We start from the raw sequence: 9,048 nt of genomic DNA on the forward strand, positions 1-9,048 counted from the left end.
TGACATGAAACAAAGAAAAACTTTCTTGGAAGCACTTTCAATGTTGTGATGGCAGGAAATGTCTTAAATTATGTAAAAGAACAATAGGAACTGTGCTGCCATTAAAACAACCTTCAGAGATCAGTTAACGTCTTGGTTTTACTCAGTTTAACTGGTTTCAGGGGCGGTAATCATTTTTAAAGTGCATAATATCAACAGATTTTAGAGCCAAAAAAGATCTTAAAAAAATATAAATACAAATAAATCACAACTGGCCTATAATAGATATAAAGTTTGATAAAAAAAAAAAAACATGAAAAACAAAAACAAACTCAAATCCATTGTTGGTATAACGTGAAGTATTATAAATGTGCCATTGAATTTATTTTTTTATTAAAATGTTTCTATTGAAGAAGAAAAACTGGAAAAAGTGTTAATTTTTTTCCTAAATTTTTCATTTTACAGCAGGACTGTGGTTGTCTGTCGGCTCTGAAGTGCTTTGAGGAAGGCATCTCGACATTCAGCCAATCCACGGAACAAACTAAACTATCCAGGAGCCTGAAAAACAAGCTCACTGTAAGTAAATCTGCTTTAGTAAAAACCAAAGTTCAGACTCACTGTAATGGTAGTTTGGATGTTCACACCTAAAATTAACACATCTCTTTAAATTTTTACAGATAAATGGGCTGCAGTTTTGTGCCAAAGATTCTACGGTAAGAGCAGCAAAGATATGAGATTTTCCATATGTATTTATGATGACTGGTGTCTAATGTGGAGGATTAGAAGCTAATTTTCTGCTTTTTGTCCCTTTAGTCCGCATGCAGTGATTGCAAAGCACATCCTTCAGAAAGTGTTGATGAGTTTCTCAACCAACTACAGTCTCTTCTTCAAAAGGTAAAATCATTATCTTATTTAACTGCACTTTTCAAAAGTAAAGTTTATTTATATGCATTTATTTTCCTACAATAATTGACCTAAAACACATATTTGAAACATTAAATGGAATTATCTTTTCTGTCAACTTTAGGGCATAACCAAACAGAGGATGTACTGAGAGAGGATGACGACCCAGACGTGAATAAGAGTTTAACACAGAGAACACACTACACTGAATATAATTCAACATGACAAATATACATTAGTCTTGTAACTATCTAATTTATTTATTTATTTGGGGTGTGGGGATGAATTCAGTGAAGCTACAAAGAATGTATCATTCGAAAAGCTGCTTTGATGCCCCCCAGTGGACTTGCCTGGTCTAACTTTTTTTTTCTTTCAATGCTGAAGGGAAAAGTTATGCATCTTGTAGTTCTTAAAGAATATATTTATTAACATTTATACAATGTGTGATGTGGTATAGTACAAGATGTTACATATCATAAAATGTGCTTGTAAAATAAATGAAATCAATAATAATTTTTGTTTTCTCATTTTTGGATTTCAACTAATATTTAAGATTGCATTAGAAATAGATGCAGGTTCTAGAGTTCCTATCAAAGCTTCTCCAACAGTACGAAGCGGTTTGTATTCGGGGTCACACTTTCATTTACAAAACCACAGCTTTTAATCTGCTAAACATCAACTCCAGGTATGAAACGTATGAGTCTTTTTCTTCTGTTTGACTTGAAAACAAACTGACACTTAGCAAGATCAGATAAGGAGAAGTTTATCACCGACGAATTTTAATTTATTTGCTCAGAGGTCTTTTATATGGATTATAGTTTGTCTTTCAGCTGAAGAGGCTGATGCACATAATTCAAGTTGTAAAAAAAAAAAAAAAACATTTAATCTGTAGCTCAAAAGCTTAAAGCAAGAAGGGGATTTCTTTCTAAAGCCACAACAATTTCTATTTAGAGATCAATATTTAGGGATAATAAAGATGTTCATCTTAAGTTGAAACTAGAATAAAGTTACAAAAATAATACCTCAAGCTTTGAAAATGTAGACCATCTAACAAATCATTGTTCAGTGTTTCATGTAGAAAATTATGCCACAGTTGCAAATGTGACATGGCTACCTACCTCAACTAGCCAAGACTAACCTTTGTGGTCTATGAGCAAAGTGCTATTTGTGGTGAAATAACAATTCACATTCCCCTGTAGATCTCACACCCACAATGGAACGGTGACAGCATCATAGAGGGGGACGCTATCCCTTAGCAGAAAAGGGAAACTACTGAAAAGTGAAAGTCCAGAACTTCAGAGATTAAAATTCTCTGACAAAACTTGAAAGTGGCTCCATCCAATCTGGCCAAGCTTGAACAAATGTGTAAATTATGAACAAAACTTGTTATAATAGCTGTTCCAAGCTGGTAGAGGCCAAAATAGTAAACCATCATTGATTGAACCAAACGGGAAACTCAATTTACAAGAATTAAGACTCAGCTCACATCCAACCACCCACGACACAAAACATTACAAATCACCAAAAATAAAAAAATTACGAGAAAGCAAAAAGATTACGTGTATTTTGAAAAAAACTATTAAAAGAACAAAGAAAGCTCTTAATCAGACAAGAGGCTATCGTTTAACAATAGGACTGCCTAAGGCTCAATTATTTATAATTAGATACATTATTTCACTAGTTCTGTAAAGTGTAAGTAGACAGTTGTAAAGAAACCAGACCCTTCTAATGACCTTAAAACAGCAATGCAAAAAATAGACATTAAGTGAAGCATCATGGTAAAGTTAGTGGACCAAAAATTCTTCCCAATGATTGAAAAAAAAAAAAAAAAAGACAATTACAAAGAAAACTACTTCATTAAATTGCTGGTAAAGCAGCTCTTTCAGCAAGCAAATCATAGCTGAACCTTATTTGATACACGTTGCTTTTCCATTGTTTTTGTTGAACAGATACTGACCATGGGGAGTCTGTGGCATGGCTTTGTATATTTGAGGTTAAATTTAAGTCATTTTTAACCTTGTGGTATCTGAAACTCTCAACTTAATTCTGTTGACAAAATATAATTTTGTTCTGATATATGACGTTAAAGACAGTCTGATGAATATTTACTTTTAAACACTCATTATAAGCATCAAGCTTATTTATATAAACTGTTTCAGGTCAGGAGTTAACGAGAATAAACTCACCAAGAACAAAAAACAGAAAATGACCAAAAGTTTCTTCCAACAAGCCATCAGTCTGCTATCCATCTCACTCCTAAGTTAGACAATTGTGCCCTTATATTATAAGTAGTTTTTATTTTATATTCCTACTTTTATTTTGACCCCTTATGTACAAAAAGGTACGCATGTATAGCTACAAGGATATGGTATTTCCAGAGGCAGTTAGTAACGACATTTACTCGGTTATATTTGCCGAAGTAACTTTTTGGAAAAATTTACTTTTAGCAGTAGTTTAATTGTACCGTACTTAATCCTTTTACTTATACAATATTATTATGCATCATTTCTCTTAAAATTTCTGGATACTCTACTACTGTGAGTTACTTAATCAATATAAAATATTAAATCAGATGTTATGAATAGTTACTCAGTGCTCAGGTAGCCTTTTTACCAAATAGTTTTTATTTTTTTATTTCTTGGGACGGTACCTTTTGCTTTTACTTGAGTAAAACTATACTGAAGTATTGTTGAACGTTTGGGTACTCTACTCATCTCTATATTTCTTTTTTGGTTTAAGAAATAGAAACCCATTTCAATGAGATTAACACGTAGCTTAAAATCTCTGCCTTCACCACCAGATGGCAGCATATCAGAGGCAACAGTTGGAGGTGAAGCCTTAGAAATGAAGGGAAAACATGACCAGTTTCTAGCTTTCTGATTCAATGCTCATTTTCAGAAGATGTTCCTAATTAGATCTGCTTTAGGCTGTGCTTTTCAAAAAACGTATCCTGGATACAAACTGTGTAGATTTTTGCCTTCAGACCAGCGCTGTGGCACCCTAATAGCAAAAACCAGCTGCCACAGAGACCGTTTCTTCTCCCAGGACTTCTCTGTGATAAACACAATGAACACCCTTCAGCTTGAGTAGTCAGCATCGTCACAATGGTTAATTGTTTTCTTTCCTTCATAATGCAATAAACTTTAAGTACATTAACATATTGTTACTTTATTCTTATTTTATTTCCTCAAAGGCTTATACATTATATATAACGTGAATGCTTGAAAACTGAAGACAAATTCCACACAATCTTGATCAAAAAAGCTGATTCTGTTTTTTATTACTGCGACAGTTCAAAGTTCTGTTTTTCTTTTGTACTCTTAGTAAATAGGGTTTTAATTGCGAGTCACTTTAAAATTGTATGTAATATGTAGTCTGCTGCTTCAATTAAAACTACTTAACAGTGTGAACTTATGTTTTAAATCAATACAAACAGGTGCAATGACAAGCTGTGCAGCTGTGGTTAATGTCTGAGGTAAGACAAGTCCACTATGAAGCATGTAGAAACACGCTACTTCACATACTACTTAAAAGTCTCACTATGACTAGGAGTAAACATGTTTCACCTGTTTTAACCAGGTGCTCCAATACATATATCTATACTATGTACTTCCCAGATTATAGAGGGGATTTTAGCAACAAAGAAATGTGTGAGATTTCTACCAAGATGTTACTCACACCTGTGAAAAAGGACTTTTGGGTTTTGTTTACTTAAACCACAACACAAACCTTGGCATATGTGTTGACCAAGCAGAAAAAACAACAAGCATCAAACACTGCACCACAAACAAATGTTCACAAGAAATGTTTACTTAACCTTTACAGTTCTGTAATGAATGAAAAGGTTGAAATTGAATCATATTTAGAAAAATGAAATACCTGTAAACATTTCCAACTAAATCTAGTACAATAATTAGAAACAAAATATCCTAAAAGTTAATTTAATGCATAGCCAGAATCCATGACCCTGTAAGACTAAGCTTTTACTTCAGAAAATAGCTTTGTTTTCTTAATTTTTAAAGTTAAGAAGTGGCAAGCACTGTGGCCCCTACATGAAACAAGTGTTACGGTCAGTGTGTACTAATGTAAAAAAAGACCAGCGCTGTAGATATCAATGCCAGATGAAGTTGCCATTAAAAGGCCTGATAAAGTCCCTCAGGTCTTCAAAGGGGATGAATTGCGATGTATTCCATTTTCATTGGAGCTCTCCTACAACTTAATTATCCTCATTAGTTAGTTTGTAGATCCAACTAATGTGCTTTGGATAATTGTCTTACTCACTAACTTAGTTTCTGCTGATGTTTAGAAGACTTCAAGGCTAATTTTAGAATAACGTGCTGTATAGCACAGCTCATGATAAGCTAGATAACTACTAAGACTGAAAAAACAAATTGTCAGTCTTGGAAACTGTTATTGGGCATGTTCATGGTCATTCTCATTGCTATGCATGACGACTAAACCACTTCATATATTTCTTCCAAAATGAATAGTTTTAGCTGTTTTAGCTGATAGAACCATAAAACATGTGGTTTATGCACAGCATGCCAAGGAATATCTATCCAAATATAAGTGACTCAAGGGAATTTTAACAGAAAAAAGTGAAAAAAGCATATCAGCCAAAAACACTTAAAACAATATGGCATAATTCTCAAAGGTATTTCAATATTTTCTGGATCCAAGAAACATGTCAGGGTCCATACACACCAAATGCTGTAGGTAGGTAAGCTGGTATTAGCACTGTGGAAATATCAACTATTTATTAAAATATGAAGTGCAAAAAATGTGTTGCCTGATGTACCATTTGACAGATAAACAGTCTGCTCACATCCTCATCAAAGACGTGTCCGTATCAACGTTTCTAAGTATTATGCCAACAAGTCAATAATTGTAATTTATATTCAACAATGTAGACGAGACAAACGTATTGCTGAACTACGTGCCATGGTTTTATGCAGGGTTTAGACTGGAATTTGTTGAGGCAGGGCTTTGTAATGGCTGTGCTTTTAAATGAAGTCCACAATGCAGACAACCACAGTATGTTTTGTTTTTTAACCATCAGCTTCTACATTGTATCTTCTCTTCTGCACACATTCCAAGTTGTTGTCCGTTTTGATTGTGCCAAGTATTTTAATGCTTCCACATGTATACTTGATATTTTTCAAGATGAATAACTTTGCAGAGGTTTTCTGAAGGTTGTTCCATGACACAGCCCTGCTTAATGGGTGTGGTCCTGTTCCAGTTTAATCCCTGGTTCTATCCTCAAATATTCCTACAACAACATACAAATGATCAAAAAATGTCCAAGAATAACATTTAAATGTCTAGGGTGCAGGGAGGGGTTTGCATAATGCAACATCACATTGCAGATGTTTTAAAAGCACTGCAAACATAAAACACAAAGTTGTATTTTTTTTTTATTTGTGGGCCATTAAAATACATTTGAACTATGCTTTTGTTTTATATGCTTTTGGTGTTTATAGAGATAAGACACTGGAGCACTAGGAAGAAAACCCTGCAACATAGAGAGGAATTCCCAGCCTTGCAGCTGAAACCACAATCTTCAGCATGAAGGAAAACCCAGCAGCTGTGTCGTTGCTAGTAGCACACCCAAGTTCAAGCAATTTGTTTTAATATAAAAAATGACGCAAGCAAATTATCTTTGTAATTGTTGACACTTTATCTAGTTTGTCTGCACTTACTGTTTCTCTTATGATTTTTTTTTATTTTTTTATTTTTATGATTTTTTTTTAGATCTTTCTTTTAATTATCAGCAACTAAAAGTGTTTCTGTCAATTTATGAAGCATTCTGGTTTGTTTTAATCCTAGTAGCCTCAGCCTTTATTGCACCTTGCAACTGTTGCTGTGCTCACATGATTAATTATGCACAGAAAAGTGCACATGGATTTGTGCCACTTGCCATGCAAAGTGGCAGTGGGCAGTTATCAGAAGTTTTGTTGCTGAAATTAGTTTATCTACCTTAATGATCACAATTGTGAGAGCAAATTCAGAGGAGAGAGTATTTATTCTCCCACTATATAAACCATATGGTTTTCAGATATAGCCTTTGTGGGCTATGCATGTGCTCTGTGATTTCTACGAAAGGTTGTTCATTCAACCTTCAAAGCTTTCTTGTTACTTTGATTCTTAAAAACGCCCCCAACAGTCAGCTTGTCACACAACCCTGCAGAGCAGCAGGCTAGTAGTAGGGTTTCAATTCATGCGTTACCAGACTCCAATAAACATTTTTCAAAAGAAATTCACAAATATTTAAGTGTATGTAAGGGCAACTGTGTCCCCACCTTAGTGTGAACCTAATTTAGTTAGGGTAAACTCTTATTTTTCATTTTTAGTGTTTTATGCTGGGTGGCTTTACAGGAGAGACCTCGGATTCAGATTGAATGTAGATTCCATTGATCCTTTCAACCATGAATGTCCTGAAATTCTCTCCCCCAGTGTGTTTATTTTTCTGTACTTACCAACCAAACATCTCATAACAAACAGAATAATATGTTTGTCTTTATGAGTCTTTCTGCAAAGGAATCATGTAACGCTAAAACAACTCTGGCCAGATGCAAGTTGGTAATATGGAATAGATGATGGTCGTACTTTTCTGTTATTCCTAGTTGAGTTGTGTAGAGAATATAATCATCAACTTCTGGCTCGTTATATTCTCTTGTGCTCCAGGGGGAGAATGATTCCATGTGTGGGAACAAAAGCCACATAGAGATGAAAGTCAACACTCCACATCATACATTTTCAGAGTTTATTCTAACATTTAAAAGTATAAAATCACATCGACAACACAGACACTTTAAACACACTAAAACAGACATTCATTTACCTGAGACAAATAGAAAAGAAGAAAGAAAGAAAAAGGCAAAGACGTCTTTGGAGAGTGGCAAAAGCAAATCTGGTTTGTTCCTCACGTGCATAAATTTTTATAGTAAATGGCGTATTCTTCTCTTAATTTATTCAAATAAGGCATATCTTTGCTCATCCAACCAGGAGCTGTCTTGGACCCTCTTAAAAGTTAGAAACTCCCTACAATTTGTTTTCAAGATCAAACAGCAGTTGTCCCCTTTATCTAAACAAAGTGGAGGCAGAGCTTCTCCTCCACTGGCCTGAACTCATGCTGTTTATGGCCTTTCACAGATCAGTGTGAAAGCTGGAACTTCTCCTGATTCTTTCCCACACAGACAAAGGGCAGATCAAAAGATCTAGCAGGCAATCTGCTGTAACTACAGGTAACATAAAGGTCAATAGGGCAGAATAAGTTATTAATCCGAAAACTATAATTAGGTGTATTTCAATCAAGACATGTTAACAATTAGGAGAGATTACAAATTAGATTGTGTTTTACAGATATTCTATGATGCATCCAGTTTTACACCAGCTGTTTAAATCTTATCAAGATGGTAAGATGGTCAAAAGGTTAAACTCACACAAACAGCCACGACCCCCTGTGAATGTGTGCTCAGTCCACAGAGAGGTTAAGAACTGTGTTTTAAATAGTAGAAAACTAAAACTAAACCATTTTAATTCAACTTACTGTATTATATTTAATAGAAACATCCTACAAATGAGATGCCCACTGGACCATGGAGGCAATTTAGAACCAAATTTTCTTATTTTAAAATGCTGTTAATTTTATATAATATTGTACATGTGGTTAAGTTTTAAAACTAGCATATTTTAAATTTATTTTCCTAACAGTTGTAAAATTTAGTTTTGTCAGGAAAAGCCTAATTTCAGTGACCTTGATTGATTTGTCACAGAAAAAGGTGACAAATCGCAATGAATGAATCGCATCGTAATGAAAAAGGTAAAACATTCAAGCAACTGAATATTTTTTATAGACAGTATAAAAAGGCCTTTCATGCTTGTTTTACTATTACAAACGTGAAAATAAACTAATTTCTGGATAAAAAATATGTATACATATTGAAATTTAGAGAAAGATCTTAGCCTGATGACGGGAAAGCATAACTTCCATATGTCTTGGACAGAACGTGTTAAGTATGCACTTGCCAAGCACACAGAACTGCAGCTGTGTACTTATGGTGCTGCAGGACACACCGAATTACTGAAAAAAACGTGACAAGATATTTTCCTTGACATGGATTTTATTCACATTCAGGTTTTTACATTTGAACGTCCTCCATGACT

The sequence above is a fragment of the Poecilia formosa genome, unplaced genomic scaffold (assembly GCF_000485575.1).
Source record: "Poecilia formosa unplaced genomic scaffold, Poecilia_formosa-5.1.2 Scaffold39, whole genome shotgun sequence".
In the NCBI taxonomy this organism is placed as follows: domain Eukaryota; kingdom Metazoa; phylum Chordata; class Actinopteri; order Cyprinodontiformes; family Poeciliidae; genus Poecilia; species Poecilia formosa.